The sequence below is a fragment of the Furipterus horrens genome, unplaced genomic scaffold, assembly GCF_987537825.1.
Source record: "Furipterus horrens unplaced genomic scaffold, mFurHor1.1.pri manual_scaffold_12, whole genome shotgun sequence".
NCBI lineage: Eukaryota > Metazoa > Chordata > Mammalia > Chiroptera > Furipteridae > Furipterus > Furipterus horrens.
In genome coordinates, this window is record NW_028327182.1 from 50,839,633 (window position 1) to 50,863,094 (window position 23,462).

Here is a 23,462-nt window from a genome sequence, read left to right on the forward strand (position 1 = left end):
TTCCATTGTGTAAATGTACCACAGTTTTTTGATCCACTCATCTACAGATGGGCACTTAGGCTGTTTCCAGTACCTAGCTATTGTAAACAGGGTTGCTATGAACATAGGGGTACATAGGTTTTTTTTGAATCAGGGTTTTAGGATTTTTCGGGTATAATCCTAGCAGTGGAATCACTGGTTCAAAAGGCAGTTCCATTTTTATTTTTTTGAGGTAATTCCATACTCTTTTCCACAGTGGCTGCACTAGTCTGCATTCCCACCAACAGTGCAGTAGGGTTCCTGTTTCTCCACATCCTCGCCAGCATTTGTTGTTTGTTGATTTGTTGATGATGGCCATTCTGACTGGTGTAAAGTGGTATCTCACTGTGGTTTTTATTTGCATCTCTCTGATGGCCAATGGTGTTGAGCATTTTTTGATGTGTCTATGGACCTTCTGTATGTCCTATTCCGAGAAGTGTTTGTTCAGGTCCTTTGCCCATTTTTTAATTGGGTTGTTTTCTTGATGTTGAGGTGTATAAGCACTTTATATATTTTGGAGATCAGTCCCTTGTTTCTGATATCATTGGGAAACATGTTTTCCCTTATGGTTGGTTTCCTTTTCATCTTGCTGATGTTTTCTTTGGCTGAGCAGAAACTCTTTAGTTTGATATAGTCCCAGTTGTTTATTTTTTACTTTATTTCTCTTGCCTTAAGAGATGTATCCGTGAAGATATTGTTACGTGGGATATCTGAAGTTTTCCTGCCTATGTTTTCCTCTAGGACTTTTACGGTGTCACGGCTTACATTTAAGTCTTTGATCCATCTTGAGTTTATTCTTCTGTGTGGTGTAAGTTGGTGGTCTAGTTTCATTTTTTTGCACGTCCCTGTCCAGTTCTCCCAGCACCATTTGTTAAAGAGGCTCTTCTCCATTTTATGTTCCTTCCTCCTTTATCAAATATTAGTTGACCATAGAGGCCTGGGTTTATTTCTGGAATCTCTATTCTGTTCCACTGATCTATATGTGTGTTCTTATGCCAGTACCAAACTGTTTTGATCACAGTAGCTTTGTAGTATTGTTTGATGTCTGGTATCGTGATTCCTCCTGCTGTGTTCTTCTGCTTCAAGATTGTTTTTGCTATTTGGGGTCTTTTTTGGTTCCATATGAATTTTTGGACTATTTGTTCTAGGTCAGTGAAATATGTCATTGCTACTTTAATAGGGGTTGCATTGAATCTGTATATTGCTTTGGGTAGTATGGACATTTTGATGATGTTGAGTCTTCCCATCCAAGAACATGGTATTTGCTTCCATTTATTTGTATCTTCCTTCATTTCTTTCTTCAATGTTGCATAATTTTCAGTGTACAGGTCCTTTCTCTCTTTGTTTAAGTTTATTCCTAGGTACTTTGTTTTTCTTGTTGCTATAGTAAATGCTATTTTCTTTTATGTCTCTGTCTCTGATATGTTATTGTTGGTGTACAGAAATGCCTTAGATTTCTGTATATTTATTTTGTACCCTGCTATTTTGCCAAATTCACTTATTATATCGGGTAGTCTTTTAGTGGAGTTTATAGGGTTTTCTAGGTATACTATCATGTCATCTGCATATAGTGATAATTTTATTTCTTCTTTCCCAATTTGGATGCCTTTTATTTCTTTTTCTTGTCTGATTGCTGTGGCTAGAACTTCCAACCCTATGTTGAATAGAAGTGGAGAGAGTGGACAGCCTTGTCTAGTTCCTGATTTCAGGGGGAATGCTTAAAGTTTTTGTCCATTGAGTATGATGTTGGCTTCAGGCTTCTCATATATAGCCTTAATTATGTTAAAGTATGCTCCCTCTATTCCCATTTTGCTGAGTGTTTTCATCATAAATGGGTGTTGTACTTTATCAAATGCCTTTTCAGCATCTATTGATATGATCATATGATTTCTGTCTTTCATTTTGTTTAGGTGATGTATTATATTTATTGATTTGCGAATATTAAACCATCCTTGCATCCCTGGGATGAATCCCACTTGATCGTGGTGTATGATCTTTTTGATGTATTGCTGGATCCTGTTTGCCAATATTTTACTGAGGATTTTAGCATCTATGTTCATCAATGATATTGGCCTGTAGTTTTCTTTCTTTGTTGTGTCTTGACCTGGTTTTGGGATTAGGGTAATACTGGCTTCATAGAAAGAGTTTTGAATTTTTCCCTCTTCTTGAATTTTTTGGAATAGTTTGAGGAGGGTAGGAGTTAGTTCTTCCCTAAATGTTTTGTAAAAATCTCCTGTGAAGCCATCCAGTCCAGGGCTTTTGTGTGCAGGGAGATTTTTGATTACTGTTTCAATCTCCTTCTTTGTTATTGGTCTGTTGAGACTTTCTACTTCTTCTTGATTCAGTTTTGGAAGGTTATATGTTTCTAGAAATTTGTCCATTTCTTCTAGGTTGTCAAATTTCTTGCCATACATTTGTTTGTAGTAATTTCTTACAATTGTTTGTATTTCTGTGATATCAGTCGTGATTTCTCCTCTTTCATTTCTGATTTTGTTTATTTGGGTTTTCTCTCTTTTTTTCTTGATGAGCCTGGCTAGAGGCTTGTCAATTTTGTTTATTTTTTCGAAGAACCAGCTCCTACTTTTGTTGATTTTTTGGATTGTTTGTTTAGTCTCTGTGTCATTTAATTCTGCTCTGATCTTGATGATTTCCTTCCTTCTTCTTGCCCTAGGCTTTGTTTGTTGTTGTTGTTCTAGTTCTTGTAGCTTTAGGATTAGATTTTTTATTTGAGATTCTTCTATCCTTTTCAGATATGCCTGTATTGCTATGAACTTCCCTCATAGGACTGCTTTTGCTGTGTCCCATAGGTTTTGGGCTGTTGTGTGTTCATTGTCATTAGTTTCTAGAAATTTCTTGATTTCTTTTTTGATGTCATTGTTAACTCATTCATTGTTTAATAGTGTATTATTCAATCTCCGTGAGTTTGGGTTTCTTTGATTTTTTTCTCTGAGGTTGATTTCTAGTTTCAAGGCATTGTGGTCTGAAAAGATGCTTGATATGATTTCAATTTTCTTGAATTTGTTGAGGCTTGTTTTGTGTCCTATCATGTGGTCTATCTTTGAAAATGACCCATGTGTATTTGAAAAGAATGTATATTTTGCTTCTTTTGGGTGAAAGGTTCGATATATATCAGTTAAGTCCATGTGGTTTAGTGTGTTGTTCATTGCCTGTATATCCTTGGTGTTTCTTTGCTTCGGTGATCTGTCTGTTGTTGATAATGGAGTGTTGAATTCCCGTACTATGAGTGTGTTGTTGTTAATATCCTTGTTGTGGTCTTCTAGTATTTTCTTTATGTATTTGGGTGCTCCTATGTTGGGTGCATATATGTTTATCAGTGTTATATCTTCTTGATGGATTGTTCAAGTATTATGAAATGTCCATTTTTGTCTCTTTTTATTGCCCTTGCTTTCAAATCCGTTTTGTCTGATATGAGGACTGCTACCCCAGCTTTTTTTTCAGGTCCATTTTCTTGGAATATTTTTTTATATCCCTTTACTTTCAGTCTATGTAAATCTTTTGTTTTAAGGTGTGTTTCTTATAGACAGCAAATATGTGGGTCCAGTTTTCTTATCCATTCCATTACCCTATGTCTATTAATTGGAGCATTTAATCCATTTACATTTAAGGTTATTATTGACATGTATGTATTCATTTTCCTTTGTACCTCTGTTCCTCTCCTCTTTTTTTGCTCTCTTCCTTTTTCTTAGAACATTTCCTTTAGCATCTCTTGCAATGCTGGTTTGGTGGAGATGTATTCTTTTAGTCTTCCTTTGTCTGAGAAACTCCTTTTTTTCATCTTCCATTTTGAATGAGAGCCTTGCTGGGTAGAGTATTCTTGGTTGTAGGCCTTTGTTTTTCATTGCTTGAAATATTTTTGACCATTCCCTTCTGGCTTGTAGTGTTTCTGTTGAGAAATCGGTCGATAGCTTTATTGGAGCTCCCTTGTATGTTATTTGCTGTTTTTCTCTTGCTGCTTTTAGGATTCTCTCTTTGTCTTGGAATGTTGCCATTTTAACTATGACGTGCCTTGGAGTGGATTTTTGAAGGTTCCTCTTCATTGGAACTCTCTGTCCTTCCTGGACTTGCATAACTTTTTCTCTCATCAGGTTTGGAAAATTTTCTGTCACTATTTCTCCTATCAGTTTTTCTATTCCTTGTTCTTCTAATCCCTCTTTGATTCCAATGACTCTGGTATTGTTCTTCCTTACCCTATCCTGTAATTCCCTTACCTCTTCTTCATACTTTTTCAATCTTTTTTCATTTTGCTGTATCATCTGAGAATTTTTTTCTACATTATCTTCTAACTCACTAATACTATCCTCTGCTTCGTTTAGTCTGCTTTTGACTGATTCTACTGTGTTTTTCAGTTGATTGCATTCTTCATTTCTTCCTGGTTCTTATTGGTAGTTTCTATATCTTTTTTTATGCTGGTGTAGTTCTCTGCAAGTTCCCTGTAATTTTCTTGGAGCTGTTGATAACTTCCTTGGAGGCTGTCATAGTTGTTTTTAAGGTTGTCGAGTATATTGAGCTTCTTCACCACCATTGTTTTGAATTCCGTGTCTGACATTTGGGCTATGTCTATTACATCTACCTCTCTTTCTGGGGATTCCTCTTTTCTTTTCATTGAGAGGTTGTTTCTGTGTCTTACCATGTTGGATTCTTCTTTATGTTTGTTTTTTGGATTTGTCTGCTTTGACTTCCCACCTTTGTGGTATGAGATTCTTTATGGTAGATCTGGGGGTTTCAGTGGTGCACTCTCTTTGATCTCCTGAGCCTGATGTTCTTGGGGTACCCTTTATGTCATTTGTTTATGCTGTCTGGTTATATTTCAGATGCTGTTTGTTAGGATCTTCCTTCTGGCTAGTTGATTGAGTTTCGCTCTATCCACTTTGTCTTGAGTTCTTTTCTGGAAATGCTGTTAAAAACATAAACACACAGCCCAGGCAGGAGACCCGCACCCTCAAGAATAGCCCTCACCCTCTATCCCACTATCGTCAGCCAATGAGCCAGTATTAATATAAATGTAGAGTGATTAGAGCTTTTATAGTATAGGAAGAATAGATAAGAGTTGTTTTTAGGGAGAAAAGATTATTTTTGGGAGAGGGGATAATAGATTAATAATAGTTGAGACTGTGCAAGACAGCAGGTAATATTTATAGATAAAAAAAGGGAAGAGTGCAGAATATAGTAGGAAAGTGGAATTGTATAGTATTGGATTTATATAATAGTTATATTCTATTTATTTAGACTGAAAGGGAGGCTAAACTAGACCCACAAACAAATAAACAACAAATAAAGAGGAAGGATGAGAAGGAGAGATTGTATGAAACAAATTAGAGAGATAATTCTTTTTTCCCCTTACAGGAAAAAAAAAAAAGGAATGTTTTTACTCAGTTCAGTCTTTGTGTGTCCTCTTCTTTTTCTGCGTCCACAGCTAGTCTAATGTGGTGGGTCAGAGGTTCCTAATACTTGCAGCAGTGGTGTGCATGCGGTGGCCGGCACTAGCTGAGGTGCCCCTGTGTGCGAGGCACCAGAGAGCCCACCTCAGGCCTGCCAAGCCGCTTTCTGGGAGTTGGTCTCTCGCCTTCCAGCGCTGGGCCCCAGACACTGTGCATAGTGGAAGTGAGCGATTGGCGGGTGCTTTTGCGTTCGCGCGCCTGTGCGCACACATGTGCGCTCAAGGCGGCCGGGGAGCTAGCCTCAGGCCTGCCTCGCCTTGTTCTGGGAGTTGGTCTCTTGCCTCTTAGGGCGGGGCCCTGAACACTTGTGCTCAGTAGAAGTGACTGTCTGTGAGTCACTGCTGCCTGCTGTTCCGATGCTGCAGCCCCCCACCATTCCTGCGTCCGCCTGGGCAGGCATGAGTAGAGCCAGAGCAAGTGCTCTGCGCTCTGGCCTGGTGCCCACTGGAGCTGGCCAGGGGTGACTGTGCACAGTCTTCTGCGTGTCCAGTGGGCCCTCTCTGCACCTGTTGGGGCACTAATCTTATGTCTGTTGGGGTTTGTCCGAGGGGCACCTGGATACGTGGCCCTGTGCACCTGGGCCAGTGAATGAGGGCACTTCCCTATGCACGCCCGCGAGACCCAAGAGGAGGGTTGGGGAGTGGGCGAGCGCCCTTCTGCGCCTGCGCTCCTCAAGAATGTCCTATCACCCTCAAACTTTCCCCCGCTCTCCGCAGTTCACAAGAGAAAAATACAAAGGAAAAATTATGTTTTCACTTGCACAACAGCACACTTTCTCCCATCTTCCAGCATCAATGCCACCTGGTCAAGTCACGTCTCTGCCAGCGGGCAGAGATCCGCTTTCGTCCTGACTCCCCTCTGGGGAAACCTGTGGTCGCCAGAAAGCCTTTGTGTCCTTGCAGCCACAGCTCAGGCAGCCACCCCACTCAGGAATCTTGTTTCATCCCTTTTTCTTCCGCTATCCTCACTAAACAGGTTGTTTCCAGATGGTTTTTCTCTAATCCAGCAGTGCCAAGGCTCAACTCCTGCCAGGGTCCAGCTGCTCACTGAGATGTTCTGTCTGCAATTAGTCCAAACTACAGACGAGTCTCGGGAGCCTGAGAGCGTAGCCTCCCCTCACTCCTCCACCATCTTCCGAAATCTCACCTTCCATTTTGAATGAGAGCCTTGCTGGGTAGAGGATTCTTCGTTGTAGGCCTTTGTTTTTCATTACTTGGAATATTTTTTGCCATTCCCTTCTGGCTTGTAGTGTTTCTGCTGAGAAATCTGATGATAGCCTTATTGGAGCTCCCTTGTATGTTATTACTTGTTCCTCTCTTGCTGCTTTTAGGATTCTCTCTTTGTCTTTGAATATTGCAATTTTAATTATGATGTGTCTTGAAGTGGGCCTGTTGTGGTTCATCTTCATTGGGTCCCTCTGTGCTTCCTGGACTTGTGTGACTCTGTCATCATGTTAGGGAAGTTTTCTGTCATTAATTTTTCAAACAGGTTTTCTATCCCTTGCTCCTCTTCTTCTGGAATTCCTATGATACTGATATTATTACATTTCACGTTGTCCTGCAGCTGTCTTAAAACCTCTTCATTCTTGTTCAGTCTTTTTTCATTTTGTTGCACAGTCTGGGAGTTTTTTGTTTTTTTCTATGTTGTCCTTCAGCTCGCTGATCTGATCTTCTGCTTCCTCTAGCCTGCTTTTAATTCCTTCTACTGTGTTCTGCAATTCAGATATTGTATTCTTCATTTCCTCCTGGCTATTATTGATAGTTTCTATTTCCTTTTGCATGCTGGTGTAATTCTCAGTAAGTTCCTTGTAATTTCCCTGGAGTTCTTTGTAGATTTCCTTTAACTCGCGGAGCTCATTGAACTTCCCCATAATCCATGTTTTGAATTCCATATCTGATAGTTTGCTTCCCCCTTATTTCATTTAGCACTCTTTCTGGAGATTCTTCATTTCCTTTTTACGGTTGGTTGTTTCTCTGTCTCCCCATTTTTGTGACTCTTATTGTTTGTTGCTGCTTTTTAGATTGATCTGCACTTCCTGGATCTGCCCCTGGTGGCATCAGATTGTGTACCAGTCTGGACCTAGGCAGCCTGTTGGAAACTACCAGAGATCTAGCCTTTGTCTGTTTCCTTTAGTTGTTAATCTATTCAATCTGTGACTAGCCATCAGGCTTAAGGAACAAGGGCGGGGCAGATTAATTCCTGTAGGCAGGGCTTTTGCTTCCCCTCTGGCTGACGCCATTTGTAGGGGAATGGTCTGCTTGCAGTATTGAGAATGAGTCAGCATTGGCACCCAGTCAGCTGCTCCCCAGTTCTCCCCTCAAAGCCACTGCACCAAATTCTCCCCAAGCGTCTCTAGTCCTCTCTGCCTTCCCCCTGCTTGAGCCCATGGTAAGTGGGGGCCAAAATGTTTTTGTATGTGATCTACTTAAGAGCTTTTTCTCCAGCTGTTTCTCTCAGGCTAGCAAGAAACCCTGTGACTTTTCACTTTTTCACAGCTGGATACTATTTTACTTTCTGCTCTGTTGCTGTAGGTTGGGAAGCCCAGCTGGGGATTTAGACCCTGCCCTTCTCAGGGGGAACTCACAACTGCTGAGCTGTTTCTCAGTTCCTTCAGCTGGTGCCCGTGTGAGCCCAGCCAGCCCTTTCGCATCTCTGCACTTCGTACTGGTCACGTTGTGATGAAGTGGCCTTTTCTGTCTCTATGGTTATAAGACTTCTCTCCAGCTACTGTTCAGTTGGTTATTCCAGATGATTTCTCCACCATTAAGTTGTAAGTCCAGACTGGTCCTGGGAGGAGGTTAGTGTAGGTTCTGCTTACTGTTCCGCCATTTTGGATCTCCCATACTTGATATTTTCAATTATTAATCCTCCTGAAGGCTGTAAGACACAATCTACTACCAAGATACAGCTCATTAAAATAAAATATATCTTCCAATTACTCCATTCTATCTCTGATTATTAAGTTCCCAGCTTAATGGGTTGTTACTATTCTATTGGAGAAATCTACCATATTTAATTTACTAAAGCTACTACTTCAAGTGGTTTAGATTGTTTCCTTTTTTCCCTATCATAAATAATGCCAAATATATTTTTTAAATGTCTTTCTGTACATTTCTGATTACTTTACTCATTTAATTCCTTTTTAAAAAAATCCCCATGCAAGGGCATGCTTATTGATTTTAGAGACAGAAGGGAGAGGAAAGAGGGAGAGAAACATTCATCAGTTGCCTCTCATACATGCCCAACTGGAGACAGAGTCCGCAACCTAGGCTCATGCCCCAACTGGGAATTGAACTGCAACCTTTTTGTTTATGGAACAACACTCCAACCAACTGGGCCACACCAGTCTATTTAATTCTTTTAAGTTACATTATTTCCCATTGAATATTTATTTTTAAAAAATTAGGGACAATAACAGATACAAAATCTCAACCTGTTAACACAAAGACTTTATTTCAGAGTATTTCCTCATACTTTTATTTTTATAATACACATACATTTTACATAATTGTGGCAAAAGTATAAAATTTTACTTATTTGTTTCATTTATAATATAAAACATTAACCATGTTTCTATATAGTTATGTAGAAAAAAAATTATCATAGTTAACAACACAGTATTAACCTATCCCACTATTACTGACATTTAGACTATTTCCCATTTGTTATTCTTATGGTCAATTCTGTCAAAATTGTTGATGCATTCTTTTCCCTCCCTATTCGAGTTATTTTATTAGGATAAATTCCCACAAATTGTCAAAACATACATTTTGAGCACCTTGGTATATATTGGTTTCTAAAAGTATTATACTTATTAAAAATGCACCAGCATGAGTATACCAGGAAGTTCACAAGAAATTCACCATCTTTAAGTACCTTTTTGAATTCTTGATTATATAGAAAGATATAGAATGTTCTCTCATCGTTTTAATTTGCATGTTTGATCACCTGTGGGACTGAATATTCCCCTTTATGTTTGTTTTGAAGTTCTTCTTATGAGAACTGTTAGTTCACAACTGTATTCATTTATCCAACAGGATCTTAAGATTTTCTCTTATAAAATTTAATGAGTTATTTATTTCTTTTAAACATTAATCTTTATTTGGTTCAAACATTTCTTCTAAACTGTTTTCTTTTTCATTTTAGCTTTACTAACATTTATACAAAAACATTATATAATTTATTAAAATCTATAAATGATCTTCAGTGTTTTGTTTTGTTTTTTGGTTTTTTTTTTGACTCCAAAGCTGAGAAAAGTAGTGTTTGTATACTAAGTTGACAAATATGCTGCTGGCTGTAATACTTATCTTCCTTTTAATCAGCCTGGAATGTATTTTGATCTGTCATGTTTAATTAAATTTAGTTACAAAGTAGAAATGTGTACCTTTTTCATGTTACTAATCGATGTGAGATAAGATAGATTTCTTTATGGTGTAGATATGTGGGGGCAAGGGGAGTGAGATAACTCCAGTAATGTGGAACTACTATAAATAATACAAATACTGTGAATTTAACTCTAAAATTTGCCATAGAAAATTAGTAGACATGTACAGTAATGCCCCTTTATCTGGGGAGATACGTTCCAAGAACCCTAGTGGATGCCTGAAACTGCAGATACAAACCCCATATATACATACAAACCTATGATAACATTTAATTTATAAATTAGATACAGTAAGAGATTAACAACAATAACTAACAAAATAAAACAATTGTACTAGTATACTATAATTAAAGTTATGTAAATATGGTCTCTCTCCCTCTCTCTCAGCAAAGTAGCATGAATTTCTTTTGCCTTCTTCACAATTCCACAGGTAGAGGATTTGTTCTAACCTTAGATCTTAGCAACCTCAGCATATGATTTTTTTTCCTTATTAAGTTGAGAACTTTCACCTTTTCACTTAAGGGAAACACTTTACAACTTCTTGCCATATCCGAATTGCCAACATCACCACTCTTGTACTGTGGGTCCACCACTAAGTAAAATAAGGGTTACTCGCACACAAGCACTGCAATACCAGGACAGTCTACCTGATAACCAAGACAGTTACTAAGTGACTTACAGGTAGGTAACTTACACAACTTGGAGACAAAAGGATGATTCACATCCTGAGAGGGAATGAGTAGGGCACTGAGAGATTTCATTATGCTACTCAGAATAGCATGCAATTTAAAACTAATGAGTTATTTCTGAAAATTTTCATTTAATATTTTCAGACTGTTTGACCTTGACTGGCTAAAATCTTGAGATATGAAACTGTGAATAAGGAGGCACTACTGTATAAGATTATCTAAAAGAGACAAAATGGCTCCTAGGTCCATATAACTTGGCTATAATTGGAAGTGTTAACATATCTATTTTAAAAGAGGAATAGGTCATTCAGAAGAGGCACTGGTCAGTCAAGGAGATTATAGTGGGGGTGAAAATGTTAAATTTAGGAAGGCTCATTCAAGTACACTCTAGGAGAGTTTTCTGATCCCAGGATCTAGTACATTCCTGCTACAGAGAAGAGGCTAGTACAGTCATGTGCAACATAATGATATTTTTTGGTCAATGAAGGACCACATATATGACAGTGGTCTTACAAGATTATAATGGAGCTAAAAAAACTCTTATAACCTAGTGATGTTTTAGCCATCCTAACATTGTAACACAACATGTTACCCATATACTTACCATTGCATTACAATTTCCTATAGCAGTGATTTTCAACCAGAGTGCTATAGCACATTGCTGTGCTGCAATAATTTTTAAAGCATGCAACACTGGACCCTTTACTCAGGTCATTGACCTCTTTCCCCTTAGAGTGTATAAAATGACAACAGACAACACAATACCCACCCAGTGTGAATGAATCAAAATTTTACCTACTGTTTTAGTCAGATCAGCACAATATATATTTTTTGATGTGTTACAGAATTTCAGTTATTAGTGTGCTATGAGATGTAAAATGTTGAAAATTGCTGGCCTACAATAATCAGTATAGTAACATACTTCACAGGGTTGTAGCATAGAAGAAGGTGTAGGGGAACAGAATTTGTCACCCCCAAATATGTCCTATGGCCTAAGAATTACTTCAGGCTGTTTAATTTTAAGGAATTGCAGATAAGGGGAGAATCTATGAAAACCAATTAGAAGTTACCCTTACATTTGTAATGGAAATGTCATTTGTAAGGGTTTCTCCACAGCTGTACCAGAAAGAGCAGGATGTCCTTATCTCTAGAAATTCTTACCAATGCAGAAGAACTTAAATCTGCATAACAACCTTAGTTAATGGTATTTACTATGCTTTTCCTGGTAACCCTCCATAACGGACTCCCTCCCCTCCCCCACAACATGTTATTTTGCCTTCAGCTGAAGATGGTATTTAAGGTGCTGGCTTCAGCCATTTTGGCCAGTGACTCAGTTTCCCTGGGCCGCTCCCATGTATACAGAGGTATACATTATTAAATTTTGTTTGTTTTTCTCCTGTTAATCTTTCTTTTATTACAGGGATGTCTCAGTCAAGAACCCAGAAGTGTAGAAGAAAAATTATTCTTCCTCCTCACAGAACAATAGCCTATACCATATAGGCTAAGTATGTAGTAGGCTATACCAACTATGTGTGAGTACAAGCCAGACATTTACACAACAAAATCACCTAACGTTGAGTTTCTCAGAACATAGCTGCATAGTTAAGTACTGCATGACTGTATAGAGATGGCTATCTAAGGATATCTTTGTCTAATTTTATTAAATATTTTAATCTCAATAATTCCTGTTTAATATTTATTTAATTTTATTTTTATTGTTTTTCTATTACAGTTGTCCCACTTTTTCCCCCATTGCTCCACCCACCCACCCAGCCCACCCCTTCTCCCACAGTCAGTCCCCACCTTGTTGTACATGTCCAAGGGTTATTTATACTAGTTCCTTTACTAAACCCTTCCCCTCCTTACCCCCTTCTCTCCCTCCCCCATGCCCCCTTGTCACTATTAATCTACTCCTTGTTTACATGCCTCTGGTTCAGTGTTGCTCATTTGTTTGTGTTGTTCATTAGTTTCCTGTACTAGGTGATATCATATGGTATTTGTTTTTCATTGCCTGGCTTATTTCACTAAGCATAATTCTCTCTAGTTCCATCCATGTTATTGCAAATGGCAGGAGTTCCTTTTTTCTTTCTTCTGCAATAGTATTCCATTGTGTAAATGTACCAGTTTTTTGATCCACTCATCTACAGATGGGCACTTAGGCTATTTCCAACACTTGGCTATTGTAAATAGCACTGCTATGAATACTAGTGACATATTTCACAGACCTAGAACAAATACTTCAAAAATTTATATGGAACCAAAAAAGATCCTGAATAGCCACAGCAATCTGAGACAGAAGAACATAGTAGGAGGAATCACAATACCTGATATCAAACTATACTACAAAGCCACTGTAATCAAAAGAGTCTGGTACTGGCCTAAGAACAGACATATAGATCAATGGAACAGGGTACAGAGCCCAGAAATAAACCCCGGTCTATATGGTCAACTAATATTCAACAAAGGGGGAAAGAATATAAAGTGGAATGAGAAGAGCCTCTTCAACAAATAATGCTGGTAGGACTGGACAGGGACTGGCAAAAATATAACACTAGTCCTGTTTAATATTTAAAATGTAATATCTGCACCCTGGCTGGTGTGGCTCGGTGGATGGAGCGCCTGCCTGAGGACCAAAGGGTTGCGGGTTCAATTCCCAGTCAGGGCACATGCCTGGGTTGCAGTCCAGGTCCTCAGTTGGAGGTGTGTGAGTGGCAACCACACATTGGTGTTTCTCTCCCTCTTTTTCTCCCTCCCCTCCCCTCTCTCTAAAAATAAATAAATAAAATAAAATGTAATATCTGCTTTTGTATTTTTCAGAAATCCTTGCTGCATCTACCACATTGATATGTATTCTATCACTATAAATTAATTGCATTTTATAGAATTTTTAGTAAGTGGAATCAAATAGTATGTATTCTTTTTTGTCTGTCTTCATTCATGCAGATAATTGTTCATCAATTTGAAGAATCCACTGAGATACATCCACTTTGTTATAAATACTGTTGAGAGTAGTCTATTGTAAAGATATGCCACAATCTGGTTATTCATTTCCATTTTTGAAAAGTGTGGCAGCTTCTTAAAAAGTCAAACATCCACCTACCATATTTTGTAGCTATCCCATTCCTACTTATTTATCCAAAAGAAAAGAAAGCATTAGACCCATATAAAAACTAGTACAAGAATATTCATAGTATCTCTATGTGTATTATATAAAAACTGTAAACAACTTGTTTCCAACCATATGTGAATGGATAAATGAATGTAGTATATCCATCAAATGACATTATTCAGCAATAAAAAGGAATAAACTATTGATAGACACAACATGTATGAATCACAAAGTAACTAAGCTGAGAACACAAAAATTAGTACTTATAATTTTCCTTCTATTGTTTTTTCCCCTAATTTCATTATTTTCCTTCTCTAGTTTTTTTTTTTAAACACACTTTTTGCTTCTTTCAGTGGTTATATTTTAAATATGTCTTTACATGGACTTTGGAAAACTGAAATTCCAATCAACCCCTCCTAGTTTACATGCCATTGCAGGCCAGAACAGAATTTCTACCTTGTTTGTTGACCACAAATTGAACATTAAATTATTATTATTACTGTTTTCTTCCATCAATGTTGACTTAGATTTATTCATATTTTCTTTCCTCCCTATTTCTTTTTCTGTTTGTTTTCTTCCTTTTATTATCATTTTCCTTCTTCTTGAAGTATATAATTTAGAATAGTTTTTTTTTTTTTTAACATAAGCTGTCTGTATACTAGTTTGTATACAGCTTGAAAACAGTAAGATGAGTATTCTTGATATTTAAGCTGCTTAGTGTTCATTGGACTCCTAAAAATCTGAGGCTTCATGTCTTTCATCAATTCTGGCAAATTTTTAATGTCAATTACAGATAGTGCCTCATTCCTAGACCATGCTTTCTTTCTAGAACTCTGATTATATCATCTCATGATCTCTTTTATTTTTTCCTATATCTTTTCTCTCTCTGCGTGGCCTTCAATGTAGTTTCTTTTTTATAACTGTACCTTACTTGCTGGTTTAACATACCATTTAATTTTTAAGTTCTATAATTATATTTTCATTTCTGATATTCTAACAGGCTCTTATTTAAATGTGCCTGATTACATTTACGGTCTATTACTCTTTATGTTTTAGAATCCTTCTGTTAATTTATTACACATATTACACATTTATTTTATGTATTGGATAATTCTAACTGCTGAAATCTCTGTAGCTGTTTTAGTTGTTCATGTTTTCTGCTAATTCTTACTCATAGTGTTTTGATTCTTTCCCCTTATGTTTTTTTGTGATTTTAAAAATATGTGTATAAACTTATTTGTTAGAATATTAACTATGATTTGTGATCGTTCCTGCCAGGAACCAATGAGCATTACAGACCCAAGTCCATTTTAACTTAAAATTCTGCAGTTGTGGAGTTTTAGGAACCATAAAAATAGCATAATTTAAGGCCACAAATCCAAAGTAATGTGAGCTAATAACCTGGAATTATTATGGGAGATTTTAACTCCTCCTAGGGCTGTTGGCTTCTCCAGAATGATCTCTGACCCCCCACACCTTGTACAATCCACGGAATTTCACCAGTCCCCATTCTTCTCCATGCAGAAGTTTCTATATGCTAACAGAAATCCATGGATGCCCCAAAGTACACAGTGACTTCAGTACTTGCTTATCTCCCAGAATGTACTTGTTTTGTTTCTAGCCTCAGAAAGTTTCCCTTATTTTTTTATAGGTTTATCTATTTATTGTAAAGCATTTTAAAAATACTGAATCTTGTATTTTTACATATTTGGTGGATCTGTAGCCTATTACAAAAATGAGATGAAAGTCTATTTAATATTTCTGCAATTGCTTTGTTAAATTTAAATCAGGGTATTATATTTACCCCTGATAAATTTTATTCAAGTGTGCACTTGCAATCTTGATTGAATTATTATATTAGCTTACCTTACAAGTTGCGTGTCATCTGAAAATTCATTTCAACTCTCTCAGCCTTCACCCAAGTCACTGATCAACACAGCTTCTGAAAAAGAAAGCTTAATAATTAATTTTGAAAATCTTTACAGTAAATTCAACATATTTCTTGTTATCAGGTATATAGAATTATAAAATTAAATTTCTATCATAATCTTATACAGACAGATAAAGCAAATTAAAATAGGAAAATCCCCCTAACCTAATGACCTCAAGTGGTAAATCTTTTAAAAAGTAGTGGTGAACATAATGCAAATAATTTATCATGGGGGAAACTAGCAAAAGTGTGAAGGTGTGGCCTGGGTAAGGGAAACTCTAGCACCTCTAAATTCTCCAATAGCCCTCACCTTCCACAGAAGAAAACACAACTTATTTAAACTAGTACAAAAAGACTGTGCAAAGCTTAGAAGAGCTTTGTTTGAAGTGCCACACAGAGAAACTTTGAAGGGTGTTTTGTTTTTAACAGCATCATGAAAACCCAAGCCCACTAGTTTATTTTTCCTTTTTTGCTTTGTCATACTTTTACCAATTTCAGTCATCACTGAACTTTTGTAAAAATTTTATCTCCAACATCAATGTAAGGACTGGTATATGTCATTGTGTATGTTTACATTTTTCCATTGTTGTGGCTGCATAGGCGAGATTGAACACTCTGAAGCAGTGTATAAAGTAAGCAAAAAGGTTTATTGCCGGCGGTTGGGCCAAGACCAAGTTTAGGGCAGGGTTTATATCGGGGGCTGTGTTTCTTTGTTTCTCCTTTGGCAGGAAGCAGCCTTGGGAAGCAGGGGATGGGCAGGGCTGCAGGAATGTCTTGGCAGTAACAGAAACATAAATTCACAAGGCCATAAGGTTATCTTTAGCTGCAGCTTCAGCCTCTTAGTCACGTCAAATTCTTTGTAAACCAATTATCTCTGCAAAGAGGCTAGACATTCTGTAAGACATAACTTTACAAGAGTTATAAACAAGTCACAAGCAAATGAAAGGAGATAGGGGCTACGGGAAGGAGCTAAGCTGGGGTCTCTTAGCTTGTAAATGACCGAGTGGCTGTAAAATTGCCCCCTTCCATTCCCCTGACAATTACTTTTAGCAGACCCTTGCAACTTCTTAGCAGACTTTTACAACTTTTTACAGAGAATAGCTGATGCCCCTCACCGTCAGCATAAGAGAAAACTTGCATTTCTCTCCTTTACTTCACTGTTCTTTCATGAAGAATGATAAGCCACTAACTTCGAGTCTACATCTTTACTATCTGAGCAGCAATGACAGGTTTAAACAGAACATTTAGCTCTTGATGTTCTTTCTTCTTAACATATGATATATATCCTGTAATAATGTAGTAAAGCATAGGCGTTGGGATCACAGAGATTTTGTTTAAATTCTGTCCTCTATGAACCCCTTAGGAAAATAACCCGTCTCATTTTTTAATTGATTTTTAGAGAGAGAGAGGAAAGCAGAGAGAGAAACATCAATGTGTTGTTCTACATATTTGTGCATTCATTGGTTGATTCTTGTATGTGCCCTAACCAGGGATCAACACCACAACCTTGGCATATTGGACAACACTCTAAACAAATGAGCTACCTGGCCAGGACAAATATCATGAGTCTTAATTGGGTAGCAGCAAGAACTTAATGATATAGCATATTATTATATAGCAGGAACTATGCTAGACTCATGTCTAACACAGTTCTTCCCATATAACATGTACTCTATTAAATCAGCTGTCCTACTGTATAATTTTGTATTTCATCTCCACTTTACTCAATATGTCCAAGGACTTTCCAGACTATTTAAGTTATAAGAGAGTTAATATATAGTTCATATAGCAAATAAAAAATAGATTAACTTCTAAGGCTTTGTTCAACAATTCCCAATATTTTGCAGCACTTATTTTACCCAAAAATAAACATAAAATACTTGAGAAACATTAAATCAAAAACAAAAACAAACAAACAAAAAAACCAACCTAAGCCAACATCACAATCAATGGCCAAAAAAATAAATGTGTTTCCCTTAAGCTTAGGAACAAGATAGACATACCCACTTTTATGATTCTTATTCAACATAATACTGGAAGTGCTAGCCAAAGTGATTAGACAAGAAGAAATAAAAGGCATCCAAATTGGGAAGGAGGAAGTAAAACTGTCATTATTTGCAGACATGATAGTGTATATAGAAAGCCCTACAATCTCCACCAAAAACCTACTCCACCTAATATGTGAATTTGGCAAAGTAGCGAGATACAAAGTTACTATTCAGAAATCAATGGCATTTTTGTATACCAGCAATGAACTATCAGAACCAGAGTTGAAAAAAAATCTCATTTACTATAGCAACAAGAAAAATAAAGTAAGTAGGAATAAATTTAACCAAGGACGTAAAAGACCTGTATGTGGAAAACTATACAGATACAATAAATGGAAGTATACACCATGTTCATGAATTGGAAGAATTAACATCATTAAAATGTCCATACTACCCAAAACAGTCCACAAATTCAACACAATCCCTACTAAAATACCAATGGCATATTTCACTGACCTGCCCTGGCTGGTTTAGCTCAGTGGATTGAGCGTCTGCCTGCGAGCTAAGTGTCGCTGGTTCGATCTTCCAGTCAGGGTACATCAGAGAAGGAAAACTCTAACTCCAAAAAACCTCCGCTGCCTTGCGGCATACCTCTTCAGGGGAAAGGCTAAGGGAGTAAACCCCGACAGAAAATCCGGAGCCGGAGTCCCTAAGGCGGTTTGACGTTGTAGTCAACACCGGCAACTCCTGCGGCGCACCTGAACCCAAGCTGTATCGACTCCGTCTTTCCCTTGGACCCTTCAGCTGCGAAGAGAGGGGGGGTCTGCTGCATGGGCAACAGGAGACCCTCCATATTACCCTGCCCAGGCTCTGTAGCTTCAGTGTCATCGCAAGATGTCGATTCAACATGGGAGGAGACAGATACCATGTCACTCCCGAGTCGGACTGCACAGCCATTCTCGGCGGTGCAGATAGACTCTTAAGAAGCTACACCATCGTCTCTCGAGACGGACGGCTGCCGACGATTTCACTGACCTAGAACAAATACTCCAAAAATTTATATGGAACCAAAAATGATCTAGAACAACCTCACTAATCTTGAGAAAGAATAAAGTTAGAGGCATAACAAAACCTGATATGAAACTATACTACAAGGCCACTGTAATCAAAACAGCCTGGCACTGGCATAAGAATAGACAAATAGATAATCAAACCGAATAAAGAGCCAGAAATAAACCCATGACTCTATGGTCAATTAATTTTGGCAAAGGTGGCATGAGCATACAATGGAATAAAAATAGTCTATTCAAAAGATGACACTGGAAGAACTATACTGGTACATGAAAAAAAATGAAACTAGAACACCAACTTAAACCATATACCAGAAAAAACTCAAAACGGATAAAAGACTTAAGTAAGTCATGATACCATAAAAGTCCTAGTGGAAAACATAGGCAGTAAAATTTCAGATGTTGCATGTAACAATATTTTTGCTGATATATCTCCTAGGGCAAGGAAAATAAAGGGAAAAAAATAAACAAATGGGACTACAACAAATTAAAAAGCTTCTGCATGGTTAAGGAAATGACAATCAAAATGAAATGGGAAGTGACCGTATGGGAAAACATATTTGCCGATGATACTTTGGACAATGGTTTAATTTGCAACATATAGAATGAACCCATATGACTCAACACCAGGAAGACAAACAATCCAATTTAAAAAATGGGCAAAGGACCTGAACAGACACTTTTTCAGGAGGACATACAGATGGCTCATAGATCTATGAAAAGATGTTCAACATCAGTAGCCATCAGAGAGATGCAAGTTAAAACCATAATGAGATATTACCTCACACTTGTCAATTCAAAAGAACCTACGCACCCCTATGCTCATAGCAGCACTATTTACAATAGCCAAGTGCTGGAAACTAGCTATTTACCATAGCCAGTGGATGAGTGGATCAAAAACTCTGGTATTTACACAATGGAATATTACACAGCAGAAAGAAAGAAGAAACTCCTACCTTTTGTGACAGTATGGTGGAACTGGAGATTATGCTAAATGAAATAAGCCAGTCAGTGAAAAGACAAATACCATATGACATCATAAGATAAATTTAATTAACAAAATAAACTAACAAGCAAAACAGAACCAGAGACATGGAAACATGAAACAGAGTGGCACCAGCCAGAGGGAAAGGGGAAAGGGAATAAGAGTAGAAAGAAGAGGAAGGTACTGGTCAAAGAACATGTATGAATGACCCATGCACATGGACTACGTTGTGGGGATTAACTGTGGGAGTTGGGGATGGATTGGGTAGAGGAGGACAAAGGGGGGAAAATTGGGACAACTGCAATAGAATAACAATAAATAAAAATAGCAATAGGACAACAATATTACTGAATATACCCCATTAAGAAGGCACAGTCCAAGATCTATGTTTGAAAAGCACTAGAAATTGTTGCTTTTCTTGTGTGCTATGTCACCAAAATGCTATGTAGTTATGTATGTTTCATTTCTCTTCATAGTTTTCTCCTTTCTACCTTTTAATATAACTTTATGTTTGAACATGTAAATATATATGATTCCACAATTAAAACTATATAAACAAGTTATATTTAGAGAAATCTTTTTTCTAGTGTTGGCACCTTTCCTGTAACCTTCTTCTATACAGATTACTCTATATAATGTTCTGTGCCTTTTCCCCCTACATCATAATATATTCTTCAGATCATTCTATATTTGGTACATGCAAACTATCCACATCTCTTTATGACTTGAAAGGAACACTTTCTACCTGGAGATAGTTCCATGGTTGCATGTATCTTTAGTCAGTTCTCTATTAATAGGCATTTTGGTTGTTTCTAAGCTTTTTCTAATCTTATGCAAATGATAGTGTATATTTTATGCCAGTGTGTCTAGAACAAATCCTTCAAAGTCAAATGCTGGGTTAAAAGATAAATATATAAGAAATTTTGCTGGATATTTCCAAATTCCTTCCTGAGGAATTTATATCCCTACTCAAAAATGCATAAAGTGTCTGTTTCCCCACAGTCTATACAGTATGTTTTATAATTTTGAACATTGGTGAGAAAGACTTTAGTGTAGCTATAATTTTTTAGTATAGCTTTCATTTGCATTTATCTTTGTATGATTAAAGGTCAACATTTTTAAAAGAGTTCTTTTTAAAAAAATTTAATACATTTATTGATTTGAGAGAGAGAGAGGACGGGAGGGGGAGAGAGAGAAAAAAAAACATTGATGTGAGAAACATCAATTGGTTACCTCTTGTATGCACCTCAACTGGGGACCAAACCCACAAAACAGGCATGTGCCCTGACTGGGAAATCAAACCTCCAACTTCAGTGCATGGGTTGATGCTCCAACCAACTGAGCCACACCAGCTAGGGCAAGCTCAACATCTTTTATTATGTTTCTCATGTGCATTTCTTTTTCTGTTGTAGGAGCACCAAATATTCCCTGTAAAAAGTTTCAAAGGTCTGCCAAATATGTAAATATGTAGGGGCTTCAGATGTTCTTTGTAAGAAGTAGCAAGGACCTGCTAAAAAGCCTTGAAGAGAGGAATGTAGGAAGGAGTGTAGCAATTGGTGATTTACAAGCTAAAAGCACCTCAGCCTCCGTCACCTTCCATTTGCTTGTGTCTGGTTTATAACATTTGTGAAAGTTACACTTTACAGAATATCGAGCCCTTTGAAGATAAATTGCTTCACAGAGAATTCATCCCTGGCTGGAAAGCTGTGCTGCCACCAGAGATAACCTTATAGCCTTGCAAATTTCTGTTCCTATTACTGCCAAGACATTCCTGCAGTCCTGCCCAGCCCCCTCTTCCTAAGGCTGTTCCCGGCCAAAGAAAAAACAAAGGGGGCCTCACCAGTATATAACCTATCGTTTAGACTCCATTGTAGGTTGGAGCCTTGTTAGAGACCAGCTCAGGGTCTGCCCGACTGGCCGGCAAATAAAATCCTTTGCTTTATACACCACTTCAGAGTGTTCAATCTCGCCTATGTAGCCGTAACACTGTGAGTCTGTTTTCATCTCTTTAGCCCTTTTTCCTACAGGGTTGATAGCCATTTGCATTGCTTTTTAGGTTATTTTCATTAAGGAGATTAACTCTTTGCGGTATACAAGGTCTGCCCACAAAGTACCCAGCCACATACTATGTAAAATAAAGACATTTACTGAAGAAGAAACAAGATACAAGAAACATTGTACACAGGACAATAAATGCCTCAGTCCCCTTCACAGTAGGCACCTTGGGACTTCACACAGTTCTCCCAATCGCCATCAGCAGCCCTGTTGTATTTTCCTGAATCTCTTCGATGGTCTAAAATCTCTTCCCTTTCAAAGGTGATTTTAGTTTTAGGAAAAGCCAGAAGTCACGGGATGCCAAATCTGGACTGTAGCAGGTCTGAGTTACCTGGGTGATTTGATGTTTCACCAAAAACTCTGCAAATGAGATGTGATACATGAGCAGACATATTGTGGTGTAGTTGCCAATCAGCAGTTGCCCATAGCTGTAGCCTTCTAAATCATCTGAATAGTTTCCACCGAGGAAAGTTCAAGCTTAACGCAAAATTTGATGCAGATCCATTGCTCTAATTACTCAGTCATTTTAAATGTGATGGCTACACAGTACACATGCTCACCAATGGCATTTACCAACCCCTCTGACTAGTACAGTAAAGTTGTCATTGTTCACACATGCGCATTCCAGTCCACTCTCCTTGGCTACCAAGTTACATCAATGTTGTGCAAGCCATTCTCATTATATTAACAATTGCTGGACTTTTTCTGGACCTCATAAATTTATATATTCCTTCCCACTTTGTCACTTGTCTTTTTGACTTTGCTCATGGCATTTTCATCACGAAATTTTAAAAATATATAGTGGTATTTAGCATGCTTTTTTTTTTTTCTGGAATTGAGCCATAGTTATAAAATCCTAGGCTTACAATCTCATAGGCTTTAAATTTGTTCCATAGCTATTTTGCTTTGTATGTTGCTGTTGAGAAGTTTGTTGCCATCCTCTTCTTTCTGACTGGAAGTCCAGAATTATTCATTATCTTCAAAGTCCAACAGTTTTACTAGAACATGACTCAGAGTTGATCATTCTGGATCAATTTTTCATGTATTGAAGTTTAAAGATTAGCTCCACTATTGTTTTTCTTCTTAGGAACCCTAATATTACATATTGTCTATATAAATCACTTTTAAAAATTATTTATTTGTTTATTTATTTTTAGAGAGAGGGGGAAGGAGAAAGAGAGGGAGAGAAACATCACTGTGTGGTTGCCTCTCGCTCACGCCCCCAACTGGGGACCTGACGTGCAACATAGTCATGTGCCCTGACTGGGAATCGAACCAGCAATACTTGGTTCACAGGCTGACGCTCAATCCGCTGAGCCACAGCAGCCAGAGCTAAATCACTTTTTTTTTTGTTTGTCTTCATGTCTTTCCTCAATGCCCTTTATATTCAGTCAAATTTATTCTTCTTCAGGTACTTTGAATATTAGCTTCATTTCTTTTTAAATCCTCACCTGAGGACATTTTTTCATTGCCATCAGAGACAGAGGAAGAGAGGAAGAGAGGAGCGGGAGAGGGAGGGAAGGAGAGAGAGATACATAGATATCAAGCAGTTGCCTTCTTGTACCCGTAACTTGGATAAGTGCCCTGACTGGGAACTGAAGCTGTGACCCCTCAGTCCATGGGACAACACTCCTACTGACCAAGCCACACAGGCGAGGGCCATGTTAGCTTCATTTTACAAAATAATTTTTTTTCATTTTATTTCCTGCATTCAGTAAATTCACTTTTCATATCTTCCTCTTTTTGTGCATTCTTTTCGGGGGGGGGGCTCTGGA

The 23,462-nt window shown here is 37.7% G+C and overlaps 1 long non-coding RNA gene across 1 annotated transcript in view; it reads right to left on the reverse strand.

Moving 5' to 3' along the window:
• LOC149996174 (uncharacterized) overlaps window positions 1–23,462 on the reverse strand; it is a 134,152-nt gene that overhangs the window by 79,989 nt on the left and 30,701 nt on the right. Inside the window, exon 2 of the long non-coding RNA XR_016507503.1 lies at window positions 15,526–15,601. This is a non-coding gene — a long non-coding RNA (uncharacterized LOC149996174). The remainder of the gene's footprint in view (window positions 1–15,525; window positions 15,602–23,462) is intronic.